The 18,523-nt window shown below is 51.0% G+C and overlaps 2 long non-coding RNA genes across 2 annotated transcripts in view; both read left to right on the top strand.

Annotated features, from left to right (window-relative positions):
* LOC132512731 (uncharacterized) overlaps window positions 1–16,883 on the top strand; it is a 60,883-nt gene extending 44,000 nt beyond the window's left edge. Inside the window, exons 2-3 of the long non-coding RNA XR_009538305.1 lie at window positions 16,512–16,637; window positions 16,813–16,883. This is a non-coding gene — a long non-coding RNA (uncharacterized LOC132512731). The remainder of the gene's footprint in view (window positions 1–16,511; window positions 16,638–16,812) is intronic.
* LOC132512819 (uncharacterized) overlaps window positions 1–18,523 on the top strand; it is a 233,329-nt gene that overhangs the window by 210,267 nt on the left and 4,539 nt on the right. The gene's annotated exons all lie outside the window — the stretch shown is intronic.

Raw genomic sequence — 18,523 nt, forward strand, 5'->3', positions numbered from 1 at the left:
TACGCGGGCCTCTCACTGTTGTGGCCTCTCCCGTTGCGGAGCACAGGCTCCGGACGCGCAGGCTCAGCGGCCATGGCTCAGGGGCCCAGCTGCTCCGCGGTTGGGGCACGAACACGTGTCCTCCCGAACCGGGGCACGAACACGTGTCCCCTGCATTGGCAGGTGGACTCTCAACCGCTGCGCCACCAGGGAAGCCCCTAGAAATCATTTCTTTATGGGGGAAAATACAGCACAGTAAAGAAGGCCAGCTGTGCTACTGAAGGAAAAGACGGTTAGGAGAGTTAGGAGAATGAGGATTCTTTGCTATAAAGAGAAATCCTCTCAAGAGAAATAAATGCCAGAGGGGCATTTGCGAATCTGAGGATTCCCGAGTCTCAAGACGTCTCGTGTGAGTGCTGGTGACCCACTGGCTGCTTCTCACGAGACTCCGCCGGGCACCTGAGCCCTGAGGTTGCCAGGGTTTGCTCCTGTCTGCAGTCTCTTGGCTCACGGTGCGTCCCTGTTACACACAGTGGGTCCCCGTTACACGCAGTGGGTCCCCGTTACCCTGTTACACACAGTGGGTCCCCGCTACACGCAGTGGGTCCCCGTTACCCTGTTACACACAGTGGGTCCCCGCTACACGCAGTGGGTCCCCGTTACCCTGTTACACACAGTGGATCCCCGTTACCCTGTTACACGCAGTGGGTCCCCGTTACACACAGTGGGTCCCCGTTACCCTGTTACACACAGTGGGTCCCCGTTACCCTGTTACACACAGTGGGTCCCCACTACACGCAGTGGGTCCCCATTACCCTGTTACACACAGTGGGTCCTTGTTACCCTGTTACACACAGTGGGTCCCCGTTACCCTGTTACACACAGTGGGTCCCCGTTACCCTGTTACACACAGTGGGTCCCCACTACACGCAGTGGGTCCCCATTACCCTGTTACACACAGTGGGTCCTTGTTACCCTGTTACACACAGTGGGTCCCCGTTACACACAGTGGGTCCCCATTACCCTGTTACATGCAGTGGGTCCCCATTACACACTGCCTGCTGGTTTGGCATTTGCATCCCCTGCTCTGCCCTCATCCACGGCAGGGCTTTGGAAGGAGGGAGTTGTTTCACGCCTCTGATTCCCTCTCAGGCTTTGCACTGGGCACCTCCTTGAGAAAGATTTGTCAAATGAATATATTTGCTTTCATGTCATATTTCTATCTACACCTTCCCTTTACGACAGTAAGTTCTTTGGGAAATAAGAACTATTGTTCACTTTGAATACGGCCCAGGGCCGGGTGTGGTGGGCCTGTCTTTGACCCGCTGGTCTGGGTACACAGCACGAGATCAGGGTTTAGATGTAGTCTCCTCAAAACCGACGTCGGCGGAGCTTGAAATAGGCCCTGAGAACCGGAGGCTGCCGGAAGGCCCAGGTGTTGGAGCCTCTGGTCCACCGGCACCGTCCACATCCTGCCGGTGTCTCTTCACTTCTCCAAGGCTCTGCTTCCTCCCTGTCAATGGGGTGACCCTGAGGGTTGGAACGGGTAACAGCGAAACGGCCCTGCCCGATGCCTAGCGCACAGGGCGTCTTCTTGCTGGCGTTTCACTGCTCCAGGGTTCCTGCGGGAGCCTGTGCTGGACGTGAGGAGTGGGGAGCAGCGGTCCTTCCTACGGGGGTCCCAAAGGTGGCCTTGGAGCATGTACCCCTACCTCTCGTGCAGACTGTAAAGCACTAGGCCACACCTCAGAATAGTTACTGCCTGTGTGTAGTTATCTTAACCTTAAGCTTAAGCAGAACATATGCTGCATGTCTCAGACACAATTCCAAATACATCTTGAGAGGAAAGTAACAGCAAGTATTTGTGAGGTGCTTTGTGGTCTACGCAGAGTTGTCAGGTGTCTCTCCCGTGACAGTGACTCAGGGCTGGTCTGACGCTTCCTCCGCGCTTGGCTCGGTGTGGCCGTGTCCAGGTCTCTGATCGGCAAGAGGGGGGCTTCTGGGATTGGCTCAAGAGCGAAGGACAGAAGCCTGGCCAGGCTGTCCACGCCCTCCCTTTGTCCTGTGTGCCCCTCAGGGCTCTGTGAGGCAGGGTTTGTCATGGCTGTGGTGGACACACCAGCTTCAGAATCAGGCAGGGTTCTCATCTCTGACCCAACGCTGTGTAGACAAGTTAGTTAACTTCTCAGAACCTGCATTGCCTTTGTTAAAGCAATGGGCAATAGCACTGTCAGGACTTAATGAAATAACGTGTGTGGTTGGCACGTAGTCTCAAAAACGATTATTTCCCTGTTCGTTCACCAGTTGTCGGGCGAGTCAAGATGATTAATGCAGAGAAAACTTTGCAAAGAGGAGTCACTGTGTTTCAAAGGAGAGTAGACCAGTTCAATTTATCAGGATTTTTAATGAAGTTTAGCAGAATGAAATTCTAATGAATCCAGCGTAAGTCTGAGAAGAAGACATCCTACAGTGACAGAATTCGGTTCTTTTTCCTGAAAATCTGCAATCTGTCACATCTGTCGAGGGGAAAGTGTTTTAAGGTAACTCTGTTTGGCCTTGTGATTCCAGTGCCTCCCCGGGTGTGTGAATGAGGGAGCCATGCTCATTGTTGCCAGGAACCACATGGGTCGGTCACTGAGTTTATCCCCTTGACCCCTGGCACGAGCTCCCACGTGTTTGAGCATCTGGACCAGACCCTCTTCACATGCTGTCCTCTCAGAGCTCTTGGTGGAATGAAAAGTGTGCCCAGAAGATGCTTGGTGGGGACTGTGGCCAATGGGACCGTGGCTGGTGGGGACTGAGACCGGTGGGGACTGAGAGACTGGTGGGGACTGTGGCTGGTGGGGACTCTGGTGGGGAGAAGTCTGCTGGAGGCTCTGGGTCGGGACGGCATGGGGCTGAGCACAGCTGAGCCAGACGAGGTGCCGGCCCGTTCAGTCACTCGTCTTCTGGGGTGGATTCCCGAAGGCCAACGGAAATGTGAACTAAACTTCACTTAGATATTTTAGCACCTCAGTATATGCAGTTTCCCCACTGCCGTCTAGTCTTAAATGCGGCATCAATTGTGGTTTCTTACTTGAAAGGAAAATTACAGCTAAAACTCTCTCCCAGATGCCAAGGGGTAGAGAAAGCAAGCAGCCGGTAGATGGTCCAGTTTGGAGGAGGGACCACGGGGCACAGGATGCCTCACGCCCATTGGGCGCTCCCTGTCGACACTGTGTCACGTAGTCTGCAAGTGGTTTAACTCAATCTGTGCCCACAAGGGGGAAGTTTAAAATCATGAGCAGGGATTTCTCTGGTGGTCCAGTGGGTGGGACTCCACACTCCCAGTGTGTGTGTGGGGGGCCAGGTTCAATCCCTGGTTGGGGAACTAGATCCCCACGTGTGCAACTAAGACCTGGCGCAGCCTATATAAGTAGGTAGGTAAGTAAGTAAGTAAATAAATAAATAAAATCATGAGCATATTCCTGGAGGAATCAGGTTCAAATTTTTATTTTATCGTGCTTCCACCCACCGTGTCTTTTTACTCACTTCCTTGGACATTTCCTGCTGTTCTAAGTCCTCACTGCCTTCTCCCTGCTCTGCTGTGGTGGCAGGCGGCAGCTTTTGCTCCCGTGGCGTCACTGATCTCGGGCGGGAGGGCGTCCGTCCACGTGCCCTGACGTGTCTCCGGAAGGACTGGGTGGCGTGGCCAGCAGTGGTGCTCTCCTCCCGGCGCTGCAGACCCCCAGGAATCTTTCTGGGGGAGCATCTCCACTTGCTCCCGTGCAGCTCAGATCCTACCCTGTGTCCTCTGTCCCCATGCCACCTCCCCGACCCCTGGCAACCACCAGTCTGTTCTCTGTATCAGTGAGTCTGTTTCTGTTTTGTTTTGTTTGTTTGTAAACGTGCAGCTGTAAAATAAATAAGTCACAGGAGTATGATGAACACACAGGGGATGTGGTCATTAATATTGCAGCAACTTTGTACGGTGGTGGGTGGTGACTGGTCTTATCGTGGTGATCATTTCATAAGGTGTAAAAATATCACATCACTGTGTTCTTCACCTGAAACGAATATAACATCGTATGTTAATGACAACTCCATAAAAAAAGATTAAAAACAATTCAACTCATCAGTGGCCCCACAAGGAAGAAGCAAACCTGCTGCTCGAAAACCCACTGGACACCCCGGCGGTCTCCCTGCCGTCCACTCTCCAACATCCCTCGTTGTGGTTGCCCTGGAAACCCAGCCAGCAAGCCACCAGGACGAACCACCTATGCGTCAGGAGGGTTGGCTGCCTGGTCTTCTCGTAGCTCATGGGAACCTCGCTCTCTTCCCCGTGATGCTACCCTCAGCTCTTCCGCTAGAAGCTGGAAATCAGTCCAAGTGGACAGCAAGCCTTGCTTCCATTTGCAAACAGTGACTATTTCAAGAAATCTCAGTTTTACTTCACAGTGGTTCCTGGACGCGATAAGAAAATGATAAGGGTGGCCTCTTACATTTTCAGCTGCTAATTTCCGAGGCCCCTGGGGTTCTGTGTGGAGTGTGGTCGGCAGTGTATGCAGTACACGTCGAGGAGGTGGTGTGGCTGCAGTGAGGCTTGTCGGAAGCGCTTGTGACCCCTCGTCACGCAGGCCTGAGTGCGCTTTGACCGCGGTCTCCTCGATCTCCCGTGTCAGCACTTCATCATAGGGCTTTTACGTGGCGTATATTTTCTCTCCCTAAATATTCTTATCTACTTGGTGCCCTTTGGTGTTCAGACCGAGAAGTAGGTACCAAATCACCCCCAAATGCATAATGGAATTTTATAAACGTGTCTTTAAAAGCAATCTAGCTTTTAGTTTCAGGGTCTCTGTGAAACCTAGACATATCAGTGTTGGCAGGCTGAAGCCCTGAAGTCTCTTGGCAAAGTGTAATTTTTCATTCTTTCCTCCGAAGCTTCGGCGAACACTCAGCCTGCGATTCTTTTATTACCCGCCTAACTCAGTTTCCTTAGCTGTTCATTTCACGTGAAGGACAAGAAATGTGATTTCTGCTTCTTAATTTAAACTTTGGCAGCACAAAGGAATGTCTAGAAATTCCCCGGAAACCTCTCTTTTTCAGCCCTATCCCGTCCTCCCCAACCCCTCATTACTGTGTTTCACATGAATATTTCTTTATCAAAAATAGACATAGTTCCTTAAAAGGCCTTCTAAGAATAAAAAAAGAAAAAATTGAAAAAAAAATTAAGAAGCTTTGGAATATGAGAGTAGTATTTTTATATTTTCTCCTGTCCTCTCTCCTCTACCACAAGAATAGAATTATGTGTGTGTGCATGTACACACGTACACACGTGTGAGTGCGCACACACGCATGTAAGTCCGTTGGACGAGGTCTACAGTATATACGCCGTGTAACCCAACCTCTGCAGAGCCTTTCTTTCAGCCATTCACGTGGACTCAGTGCCCACCCACCACTCCTTTTATTGTGGCTTTTCCAACTTGACTTCTTTGTTTTGATCTCTCGGTTGGTTAATTTTATTCTCAAGTGGTTCTTTTCGACATGGGCCATGGGTATTTAGTTTCGGATTTTTCTTCCTGGGTGAGAATGCCTGTCTTTTGCTCTTATTCTCAAAGGAAAACTTGGCCGAGATTAAATTCTGGGGTCATGCACTTCCTCTCCTTTAGCGCTCACTCCTGATATACTGTCCCATTGTCTTCTAGCATGGAATATTACAGTCATCCTTGTACCACGATTTTCTACCTACTATTTTGGGGGCTGGACTTTATTATGAATTGAACTCCTCTCCCAGGAAGGCACACAAGTGCCACGTTGCCCACAGTGTTCACGTTTGGAGAGACCACCATAGCCTTCTTTCCACTTGAGGGATGACTTAGCTGGGTATGATATCCTTGGGTCACATTTACCTGTAAACTTCTGGAGGTGTATCACACCAGGTTAATTTCACCTCGACTTCATGCCTGTGTGTTTGAGAAAATATTTATACTTCATTCTTCCTTACATAATCAAGATATTGCTTGCTACCTGTTATTTTGTTCAAATTTGTTAGAATATTGTGTGTCATTATTTCTAATTGTGGTTTTTAATGCTTTCTTCATGTCGTAGATACTTCCTCCTGTCGTATCTTTGAAGTTATTTTATTTCCTGTTTGTTGTTACTTCCTTTGATGATTTTAGGTGGGTTTCCTTCCTTAGCCATGCCAGTTATCCTTATCCTGGACTGTCTTTTTCCGTCCTGTTATCTTTTTTCTGACTTTTCTGATTTCAGTCCCTCTCCTTTGATTTCAGTGTGATTATCTCAAATCTTCTATGTCAAGGATTTTCTTTTAATATGTATCTGCTCTGATAGGTGCTAGTCCCGTCTGACTTACTGGTTTTGTGATGCTGCTATTTTCATTCATTTTTTTTTTTTTTTTTTGCGGTACGCGGGCCTCTCTCACTGTTGTGGCCTCTCCCGTTGCGGAGCACAGGCTCCGGACGCGCAGGCTCAGCGGCCATGGCTTGCGGGCCCAGCCGCTCTGCGGCACGTGGGATCTTCCCGGACCGGGGCATGAACCCGTGTCCCCTGCATCGGCAGGCAGACTGTCAACCACTGTGCCACCAGGGAAGCCCTATTTTCATTCTTAGGTTTTTACCTCTGTAATTTAGGGGGAGGGAGGAATTGCTTTTACTATTATCTCCTCTCATTTTATTATGATCAAAAGAGGGATATACTGGATATAGCTTTTCTCTACTTCTCAACCCAGAAGCCTGATAACTTGACATTATTTTAACCAGAAGCCTGCTGAGCGATTTTTGAACAAAAACACAATTTCATGTCATTTTTTTCCCTAACGTTTATTATTTTGAGGCCAGCCCTTGATGACAAAGTATTTAAATAATATTTACAAAAATTTTTCAAGTTTTTCATCTGTAAAAATACATTTATGACATGATACCATTATCGACCAAAGTGCTTCTGTTTATAAAGCACTCTGATACTTAAAATTTTGAGTAAGTGTATTGAAATATCCAAGGTGAGTTATAGAAACAAAGAAGGAAAAAAACAGGCTGTTTTTACGGGTAAAACAGAAATAATATTTTAGAATTCACTGAAGCATGGCTGTTTTGTCTTAGAAGCTGTAGAAGTCGCCAGGGCTCCTGAGTTTGGCAGCAAAAGCAATTGGTTTTTTCTGTATTGCTCCAGAGTATTTACAAATGTAAACGTCCCCACAAAATTTCTGTCACTGTTTCAAGACCGAGAAGCAAGGACAAAGTCTTGTGATTCAGGACTCCACAGATACAGATTGGCAGGGCAGGAAGATCACTGCAGATGCTCCTGGTCTCAGCGATGGCCTTGCTTTGGGAGGTGATGGGTGTAAAGATTTGTTTGAACTTAAAAAATGGTAATAAGAGTGAGGAAAATAGACCCCACTCTGAAAGGCGTTCATTTTCCGGTGCAGTAGGTGCTGCGCTTGTCATTTGTTCCAGGGACGGTGCCGAATCCGTTGCAGGGCTTCTCAGCCTCCACCCGTGTGTTGAAGGGGGCTGCTGTTATTACCCCATTTTACAGATGGAGAGTCTGAGTTCAGGGCATCAGATACGGCTGCAGAGTTAACGAAGGGTGAGTCCGGGGTACCTTCCTCGGCAGTCGGGCCCCAGAGCTCTTTTGTGTGTCACTGCGTTTGAGAAGAGACTGTTACACAAACGCAATTTTTCCTGCTGGTTTTCAAAGAACGTTTTCAGTAGTTCCTCAGGGTCCTGTGACCTCATGCTATAATTAAGGGGAAAGAGGTCCTATTGAAATGGCCACAGTTAACCTGTTTAACTGAACTCATGCTAAGAAAATTATCTACATGAAATGGATGACTTTCTGTTAAGAGAGTCAAGCTTTGAAAGAAGACCAGGTTTGAGTGGGGCAGATATGAGGAAAAATTTTCAACAGTTACTTATGGAATCACGACCGTCCGTGTGGCCTGAAGGCAGGTGCCTGGAATGCGGACAAGGTCGGTAACAGGTGAGGGTGTCTGATTTCCCTTCCTGGACACACAGGTGTGGAGGGCAGTCCCCACAGGCTGGCTGTAAAGTTGGGCCTGAAGCCCGAGTCCGGTTACTAGAGGTGATGTCCCCCAGATTCCTTACTATTTCTAAAGGGACAAGAAAGGACAAACCAGGGTGAGAATGAGAAGTCCTGAATGATAACAGGGAGGGCAGCTGATGGGAAGAGATGGCCCCGGGGAGGTTCGTGACAGGTGCCGAGGGTGAAGCCTGCCGCAGCGGGGACAGGGTCACACACACGCCTTCCGTCCACAGAGCTGGGACCAGTGGGCCAGGCCACACCTGTCACGTAGGTGTGTTCTGTGCTCCTCTAGGTACATCACCCTTTACAGGGACCTGGATTCCAGCTAGCTGTCTGAGGGGGGATGGACAGAGCTTGGCAACATGGTTCAGTCCCTCCCCGGCTTCACCCCACGTTGCAAGGGGCCTTGTGAGGACCCCCGGGGATGTCCCAAGGCCAAGGAGGTCGGGGAAAGCACAGCTATGGGGGGCACTTTCCAGAGGCTGGGTCTCAGGCATCTGTCACCCTCGTGTGATGGTGGCTGTGGGGCGGCCGTTGTGTGCGTGTGTGGCCGCGGCCCCAAGGTGTGTCCCCGTCTTAACCCCGCTGTGGCCTCACCTTTTGGTGAACACTTGTGGCTGCTGGTTTTTATAAAAGCGTCTGCAAAATTGTTATCTGTCACATCATTGATCAGCCCAAGGCTCAGTAAATCCTGTTACAGACGTCACAGCCCAGGCTGCTGGAATGAGGACCCTAAAATATCTCTAGTGGATGGAGTGTTTCTTCGGCCAGATAATCTTCTAGCAAATCCATCTCTTTTGGTTTCTATGACTGTGTAAGAAACCACTTCAAAATTCAGCTGCTGGCGGGAATAGCCGTCGTTTTGTCATTTCCAGTGGCTGAGGGTGACTGGCTCAGCTGGGTGGTTCTTCTCTGTGTGTGACCGGGGCTGTGGTCACCTGCCGCTTTGACGGGGGGGGGACCCAGACGTCCACCCACAGGGCTGCAGTGACGCTGGCCGTCAGCCAACACGTTATCGAGGGCTGTCGACTGGGTCACCTGCGTCTCCTCCACGTCACCCACCACCCACGAGGCTTGGCTTTGCCACGTGGTGGCTGGGTTCTGAGTGACACCCATTGGGTTAATAGTTACGTAACATTCTAGCAAGAGATGATCCACAGACCATTTCTCAACTGCGTTTTTGTTATCATGTTTTTGTTTTTGTTTTTGTTTTTGCGGTACGCGGGCCTCTCACTGTTGCGGCCTCTCCCGTTGCGGAGCACAGGCTCCGGACGCGCAGGCTCAGCAGCCATGGCTCACGGGCCCAGCCGCTCTGCAGCACGTGGGATCTTCCTGGACCGGGGCACGAACCCGTGTCCCCTGCATTGGCAGGCGGACTCCCAACCACTGTGCCACCAGGGAAGCCCGTCATCATGTTTTAGTGAAATTATATTTTTATTTTGGTGTGCTCACCGCTCCCTGCCCCCCCCAGGTTATAAACTTTACCAATACCAGAAATATATTTACTTCAGATCTTTTATACCCATTTTTTATTTTTTGTGGCGCCTGGCACACAGGAAGTGTCTAATACACATTAGAACAGAATTGACATTTAGGTTGTTTGCAGTGTTTTGGATTTTACAATGTTAAACCAAAACATAATTTTAAAATTTCCTCTACTAATTAAAATTTCCCCAGAATTGTTCCTAGAAATGAAAATACTGGCTCAAAGTATATGCATGTTTTAGACTCTGGCTATGTACCTCCAAGTTAACACTTTCCCCAGGACCTGTAGGAATGTATCTCACCACTGGCAAACACGAGAGGACTCTTCATAGCAGCTTAGCCAGCACTTGGCGTTTTAACTTTTGTCTTTTATCTTCATAAATTTGATAAGCTAAAGTGACATTCCATTATTGCTTTAATTTGCATTTTAGGATTATTGTTACGTACAATATAAAGTAGGTGAGGTCTGGCTTGTTAAGTACACGTGCAGTTTTGGCATTGGTGTGGTGGAGTGTTACGTTCACACAGGGTAACTTAGCTTAGGACTGGAAGAGGTTGAGGCAGTGTCCCAGAATCCAGACGTGTGCTGGGGCGCTTTGGGTCTTAGATGATCTGACGGATCGTACAGAGCCCACGCCATCCCGCCGAACCTCTGGGCCCACCACGGAGTAGAACTAATCTCACTTTCTTAGGAATTTATGAGCATTTTCCAGCAAGTGCAGAAACTTTCTTTGATGCCAGGCTGCCACTACGCCAGCAACTTGAGGCCTGTCCTGCAGCCTCTCCGCCCTGCTTTGTAAGAGCCGCTAGGCACAATCTTGTCCCTGGTTGTCACACTGTTGAGACACTGCCATCACGTTTTATATCCTCCAGCTGCGTCAGAACATGGACATCACAGAGTGACTGTAATTCGCGGGCACAGTGCAGGCAGGAGGGTCTGGGACGCCACCAGGGCGTGGGTCCTGGTCACGGTGAGGCCTACGCAGCTCTTCCCGCGGGACGCTGTGCAGGACCAGCCACTTGCCACGGGCAAGGTCGGTTCCCTGGTCTGGGCCCGCCCCGGCTGGACAGGCGGGGGTGCGGGGGCAGCCTCCGGGGGACACACACCGGGCGCTCTGTACCCCCCGTGCCTCTCACGGGTCTGTAACCGTTTCACGATCCAACCCTGAGACAGCCTCACCGGCATGCCTGCAGGGAGTTCAGAGCACACTGGTTGAAAGTGGCTGATGCCCTAACAAGTCGGCGTCCTTCCTGCTGCTTCCCTAAGGGGCATTAGCGTGCGCTCATGAGGGCACGGTTGTCGCCCTGCCCAGGGTGGAGTGACCTGCTTCCCTGTGCTTCCCGCTCAGAGGGTCACAGCTTCAGAGAAGGTCCGGAAACCCAGCGCCCCTTCTGTAGGGCAGCCCTTCAGGCGTCTGATGCCCGGACCCTCTCCCACCTGGCCAGAGCGTCCTCACGTGGTCGGGACAGCAGACCCCACGGCTGTGACAGTCTCTGCGCTCACACTCTTACCACGTGTCCCTCTTGGAATTTGGTGTCCCAGGTAAGATCTTCTGGGAGCCTGCTTCAGATGTCTGACAGCCGGCATGATTAGGACTTAGGTTTTAATGGAGAGCAGTGGAGATCGCAGAGAAGTTGGGGCAAAGCTGATCATGCGACGCTGCATTTCTGAAAGGCTTGTGCCTTTATACCGTCTGTTTCCCGTGGACATCACGCGTCTCAGGACCTGCTCCATCGTCGGCACTCACATTCCCGCTTCACTGCCTCCTCTGCTACTGGGATTCCCCGGGGGCATCGGCAGGAGGGCCCGGTGCCACGTCTTGCCTGACCGGATACCTGTCGCTTTACGGTCACCGAGGCAGGGATGGGAGGGTGAAGAGCAAGGATGGCCTTTCCTGCTGCCTTTTCGTATTAATGGGTCGTGACCACCTTAGTCACAGACTGAGTCCCGAGACCTGATTTCACCTTAGAAGGAAAACGTTTCCTTCATTTGCTGCTGGGCCTAAGGGCCCAGAGCCGTGCGGTCAGGTGGCCCCAGGTGCGGGGATCCCCGTAGAGGTGCAGTGGCCGGTCGTGTTCTCCACGGGTGTTTTGGGGTTTGCGGCACCCTGAGAGCTGGCCGGCTCCACCTCCGCCGTGTGGGGACCAGCAGTGAGGCAACTGATTCGGTCCTGGGGCAAAGTGTCCTTTGTCTCAACTAGAGCTGTGATATTAGGAACAGCGGTTTGGCTTAATTTCGAGCCCAATAACACGAGAAGTAATGTTTCTCCGATACTATAGCAAAGGCATTTTAAAAGACAAAATGTGCCGTAATGGGGGAGGGTAATACCTATACTTTGGTGCTTGGCTTTTGAAGAAGTGTTATCTCTCCGTTTGGGAGCTGATGTGTTCTTTTACTGTTACGGATTAGAGAGGCTGAGAATCTGTGCTTTCAGGTTATTAGTTGAAAGTCACAGGACTCTCCGGGCTCGAGTATGTTTTTATGTATTTGTCATCCAGATTGATTAGTGAAGCAGAGTGCTGATCTGTCTTGCCTCTGGACATATTTATTTTTGAAATTAGGAAGCATTTAAGAAATTCAGGGTCAAGATTTTGATAAAGAGGTAAATGTCAGCAGTGATCACTTAGAACAAAAATATCACTTAAGAAGGTCATTTAAAAATTTGCCGTTAGTTTCTATGAAGACGTTAAACTATTTCAGCTTTCTTTGACACTCACTGATTTTACAACTAGTATCTATTAATGTGAGAACTGACACCAGTTGCATCGTATGATTTTAACAGAATTCTGGTCATATTCTAGTAAGATGTGATTTAGCTTTTTAAAGGAATTAAGTGTGTTCTTGAAATGGGAACGAAGTGAGTGTTTGCATATAAAACCGTATTTTCTTACTGATTCCCTGTAATTTCAGACGGCTGTTCCCGCATAGGCAACAATTGAGCACACTAAAGACATGATTTTAAGCCCTACGAGGCTGAAGTGTCCAAGTCCTCCGGTGGCAAAGGCTGTCCTGTGTAGCCAGGCGGTGCCTCGATGGGTCAGTGGGCAGCCGTCCACACTCAGAGGGGGGCCGGTGATGCTTGACGGTCAGCCGCCCTGCACGACCTCCCCCGCGCCGTGGTCAGGGTCAGGCCGCACCCGGCCAGCCTTCGAGGACTGCTGGGGTGGGCACGGGCTCCCCTGGCCCCCTCCTCCCGTGCAAGCATGCTGGTGCTGAGGTGGGGGGCCGCCAGCCCCCAGCACCGGTTCTCAACCCGGACAGGGGCCAAGAGGGGCAGGATGTGGCAGAGACCAGAGCCCGTGGGTGCCCGAGGGCAGGTGCCCGGAGCTCCTGGCCTGTCCCGACGTTTCCTCACTGTCCTCGCCCAGCCAGCCCCCCAGAGGCCCTCGGGGCTGTGTGGGGGGGAAGCCTGTGTCACGTGCCTTCCTTTACGTTTATGGGAGTTTTATGTGCTGTGTGTCATCGGCACGGTTGGGGACCCCTGATGGAACGCCCAGCGTCGGGGGTTTTGGTCTTTGTTTTGGTCCAACGGCTTCCTTTATAAAATATCCTGTCGCTCAAGCCTCTCTGTTCTCTTTTGGGGGGGTCTCCTCATAAGTCTCGGTCCCCAGATTCACTGACGTTGCAGTTCTGTTTCGCCTGCTGCCTTTCACCCCTCCCCCTCCTGCAACAAAATAGACTCACTTCCTGTCAATTAAGCTCCGCTCAGAATGTATGTCAAGAGATGCCAGTTCCCATTTTATTAGGAAATTTCGTAGACTTTGGGGAGGTGACCGTGTAATCAACCCCAGTGGCTCTTCTTTTAATGACGGTTGGTTTGACCTGAGGAACAAACTCGATTTTTTGAAGGAGGCTCTATTCGATTGTCATTCAGGGTTAACACCTGGAACAGACCTTACTGATGCTCTGACATGTTCTGCGAGGGTGGATGATGAAGTGGAACTTTTAAAATTCAAGTGAGGATGTTAGCTTTACACACTGGATTTTTTCCAGCTGAAATGGAAGTGGAGGAGAGGGATGGGGGGGGATGGTCCTACCCCATGTCGGCGGGAAGCAGAGCCCGTGACCCAGACTTAGCCCAAATGTGCCATTCTGCTCTGCTGGGCACTTGCCTTTTAAAGAACCAGAGATTCACCCTCCATTCCACCTGCAACCTGGGCCTCGAGTCACTTGTCTGGAAGAGTCTAGGCTTTGCGTCCGTGACCAGGGCACTCTGAAGAGGAAAGCAGAGATTATAATTTTGGAGATTACCATCTAAACCGGAGCAGTAATCAACAGCAAAGACCCATTTATCTTTTCCAAATAGCTTTATGGGAGATCATACTTGATGTCAGGTTTTCACCAGTAAGCCAGGGAGGTGCTTGCATTTTTGCATCTCAAGAATAAGAGCATGATTGGCTTTTGATAGAGTTTCCAGGTGCTGCTTTAAATTAAAAAGAGTGTTATCCCTTCCTTGCTGTTGCTGTCGATGAGCTGAAGACTTATTCATATTCACCAAACTATTATTTTAAAGACACGCCTTCATCGGTTGGTCCCCAGCTGTCTGAGTATGTGTGCAGACACACACAGCGTTTGAAGGGTCAGCCGTGGGGCTGTCCTCTGGACTCTGCAGCTCCGGCTCTGCCGAGGGTGATGCCGATGGGGCCTTAGTGGGACTTAAAGAAAGACCGGTGAGAGGATGCGACTTTGCCAGGAGGCACTGCCTCAGGGTGACCGAGGGGCCTTGGAAGAATTTCTCCACAATTTCCGGTCACGATGCTTGTTTTCCTTCTTCAGAGAGTAGTTCCAGAGGGTTTTGGGGACGTTTTGCTTTTAAGAGCCCCCAGTTAGACCTCAGCAACACCTCAGAAATCTAAACAGAAAGCTCAGTGTGTCCTTGCCCTCGGAGGCTGTCGGGCAGGGCCCTCGATGAGCCTGGGGTGGGAGAGCTGGGGGACGGGTGTGGAGGGCACGGCTTGGGGCCGGTGTCCTTAGCCGGGGGTCTTCTGGTTCTCTGGGTGTGGATCCGCCTGTAACTCTTCCCGGACGTGTGCGGATGGACATGTGAGCACGTTCTGATCGCGAGGTCAGCTCCTGTGGGGCTTGTGTCCACAAGTACGGCTTCAGGGGAAGAGGTGACCTCGGGCTGCTCTGCAGGCTCCGCCCACAGAGGCCAGCTCTCCCGACGCCGTCGTCCGAGGAGGGGTCACCGCTCTGTCCCTCAGGGTGGCCGGGTCCAGTCCAGCGCCCTGTCGGCTGTGTGGTCCCCCCAGGGGAGTTTCCCCTCCAATTCCATCCTCAGGGCCCCTTTGACGGCTCCTGGGCACCTTCTCCCACCAGCTTGCCCCCCTCCCCGCTTTCTTCTTAGGGTCCCCCCCACCTCGGGAATTGAGAAAGAAAATGCAGAAAACACTCTTGGAAACCTGTTTTAAAATCTGCTGCCATCTTTGTGATAGAAAGTGCCTGAGACAAATGCATCCCGGCCGGTGCTCCCGGCGGCTGTTTCCGGGTCTCCGTGGTCCTGTCCGCACAGGGCTTGTGTCTGCGGTGAAGACTTGCCGTGAAGAGCAAGTGTTGGTGTTTGTTAAACACCGTGTCCTGGGCCCCAAGCAGAATATCATAGAGCCTTTTAGCCTCTTATAAATTGATGAGAAGAAACAGATGAACAGAATAAAGAACAGGGGAAAGAGAGTAGAGACTCAGTGTGCTGGTTGGCGCAGTCGAGACCCCCACGGTCCCGCGGGGCTCGGGGCGGGGAGCGCTCAGTGTGTAATCACTGCAGGTGGTGCCGGCCCTGAGTCTCGAGGGAAGTTTGGAATTAATACCTGAGGGAGGCGCAGGGCTTTTGGAGAAGGCGGAAGCACCAGGAGGGGGCTGAGCAGGTAGGGGTGGGAGGTCCCCTGCAGCCCCAGCACCCCTCACGGAGAGGCTCCGAGGTAGGCAGTGCCAGCCCGTCCTTGCCTAGAAAACAGACAGGTGGGGCTGTTGCCTTGCTGCCTGTGTTTCGTGGGGCCTGCAGATGCCAGGGCTGGTGCAGGGCATCCCTGGAGGCCCTGGGAGCAGGCGGTAGGGACTGGGCCGACTCTGCAAGGTGGACCCCTTCTCCTGGGTCCTCTCCACACCGGCAGGTTCACCTGCGTCCAGACCTCGGTCAGCTTTGGCTAAGGACCGGCGAACCATAGCCCGCATCCGACTGCCCGTTTTTGTAAAGAAAGTGTTATTGGAACGCAGCCACTTCCACTGTTCTGTGTTGCTGTGGCCGCTTTCCCACCGAGACGGGCGGACAGAGAATGTTACCCTCAGCGGCTAAAATACGTCCCCTCCGGCCCTTGTAGGAGACGTTCACGACCCCTGCCCTGACTGCCCCTCCATCCTCATCATGCTTTGCTCTGGTCAGGTGAACGCTCCGGTTCAGACTTTCCCGCGGTGATGGCTTTCGTCTTTTGCTGACCTAGGTTGACGGTCAGTGTGTTGGTATCTGAGCTGCAGAGGAAGAAGCATGAGGCGTTGATTTGATCACAGGGTAGTTTCCTGCGGTTCTGTTTTGCATTAAGTCAGGAAGTCCTCCTGAAAACAAACCACATTGAATATCTTCTCAGTTAGCTCGCCAGCTCTTGGCCGCTCTGTGAGTTGCCTTTGCTGTCAGATCCAGCCAGGCCCCTGTGGAGGTCGACCAGCCGTCCCAGAGAGCAAGGGCTCCCCCCCATGCCCCATCCTGCATATGTTGGGCTGTAAGCACACATTCCTCTTGGCAGAAATTAGAGTTAATTCATCCCAAACTGAAGACTCCTTAATTTAGTAACTTGTGATATTTAAATGAGCTTCATCATTTTCACGTTCATTGGCTACTTTATTCTAGATCTTATTCTTCCTCAGAAATATTTTGTTAATTCAAAGGAAACCCATTTCAACTGTTGCTTCAACTCAAACGTCATTGCTGATTTGGACTTTGACTTCTCGTCTGTTAAAGAATTGTTTGGTGCCTTATTTTGTGCGACTTACTTTCCGAACCCTTGAATCTGACAAGTGCAATGAAGAGCAGATGCGGCGGAAGCAGTTGTTACTGAAGACAGTCCTGGGCTCAGCAGCTGAGGCGGACACGCTTCCAGGGAGCTGGCCCCGCCCACTCTCACCTCTTCGGGCAGCGGAGAAGGTCAGTCCCATTCACACGTCTTTGGAGGCCATCTAAGTGCATGTCACACGCCATCATGATTGCCTTAGTTGCTTGCTACCATATAAGCGTTATTCTTTCATGGCGAATTTGAACAGCTTTTTCATACCTGGGAAATGGGCCATATCACATGTTGCCTTTTCACGCGTGCACACAGGTGGCTCGTACACAGCTCTCACACGCCTTGCTGTTTGGAGCTCAGACATCTCTCTCCATCATGGTTTCCCATCTTGAGATAATTGCACCAAGCTGAGAAGTGCCTGGACCAGAGCAGCTCCACCGCGATAATTCCACAAAGTAAGATCTCACCAAGAATCTTATGTAAAAGAGAATTCTGTCTCTCTGTGCCTTGAGTATAACATTCTCCCCTCTGTGGACGGGGACCGAGAAGAGTTTGCTGCCTCATCTAGTGGTGGAAACCATTTCTGGGTTGGAAGGTGAGTTACTGATGTCAGAATTTAGTAATGTTGTGGGACGGTGGCTTCTCCTCCTTTGGATTCTACACCTGTTGTACGGACTTTGCGTTGGTGTGATTCTATTTATAGAGATGAGTGGAGCTGATGTTTTTGTCATATTCTTTCACCGTGAGCTGCTCTACCATGCTGCTGCTTCCCAGTGAGGGGCAGATGCAGGGCTGGCGGCTCTGCCTTTGGCCCAGGGTGAGATACACCGTGACGCCTTGGACGTAGGGCGCAGCCGCTGATTCTCATGGGAGGCAAGATGGAAAGAAAGCAAGGGTACCACCCACCCCTCCAGGGTAGCCGGGGCTGTGAAGGCAGCGGGGAGAGACAAAGGCCCCGTCCCCTGCAGCGCAAGAGAATTAATTAATTAATTAATTGTCATCCAATAAGAGGTACACCAGGAGGCAGACACATATATTAATATCTGATGATTACAAAACACTTTCTAGGAAGCAAATGCATAATTTTGAAGTAAGATAAATCATAAGATTATTGGAGTGTTTGTATAGAGCGGAGCTGCTCCTGTCGATTGTCTCACAAGCTGTTTACTTACTTGCTTTTGAAATACAAGGAGGCCATCCTGTTTCTGAAGGATTCTTGAGTTCCAGGGGAACCAACTTGGCCGTGAGGTAGTGAGGTCCCTCGGGGGTGGCCCGTGCTTATTGTCAACCTGACAGGACGCGTGTGCCCGTCGCTGCTGTCCTCAGACTGTCCTGAAGCCCTTGCTGGCTTGAAGACAGATTTCTCTCCTTCCACAAGTGTTTGCTGATTTCCTACTCTAAGTAAAACCCTCTGCTACTTGCCCTAATTAGTAAGAGCTCACACATTATAGCCTAACAGTTTTCAGAAACCTCACATACACGTTCTCACGCTCGAATTTACACTGAATCTAAGAAGGGGATGAGGCCTTAGGGATCATGACCATATAATTTATTAGCTACATCAGGGCATGTTTGAGAGTGAAAGGGATGCTGGTAACCATGTGATCAGAGACTGTGCTGATCACACAGGACATCTGGTCACGGGTCTCAGGGATCATCGGGTTTAAAGGGCCCCAAACCCGCCCAGCCTGTCTTTAGGAAGATGAGAAGCTGGTTGTCTCGATGTTGGGCGAGTCCTTCCAGAACCCGAGGCCTGAGGACCACACTGCCTTCCAGCTCTGGATTCGCATGTGTGTCTACACTCCAGAAATGAACAGAATCTCTCTGCAGATTTGAAGTTTCTAAAAGGGGGCGTCTGTTTGGCTCAGCATGGGCTGCGGTCCATCCTGCTTCACCCCGTATCACCAGGCTTCTCCCCAAGGCCCGAGAGCAGGCGGAGTGGTTAGTCACTCTCCCACTGGGACGAGGTGTCCCTACACACATTTCGTAGATGAAGAAGCTGAAAGGAAGAGATGGCCGGTGATAC

The sequence above is a fragment of the Lagenorhynchus albirostris genome, chromosome 21 (genome assembly GCF_949774975.1).
Source record: "Lagenorhynchus albirostris chromosome 21, mLagAlb1.1, whole genome shotgun sequence".
NCBI classification, from domain to species: domain Eukaryota; kingdom Metazoa; phylum Chordata; class Mammalia; order Artiodactyla; family Delphinidae; genus Lagenorhynchus; species Lagenorhynchus albirostris.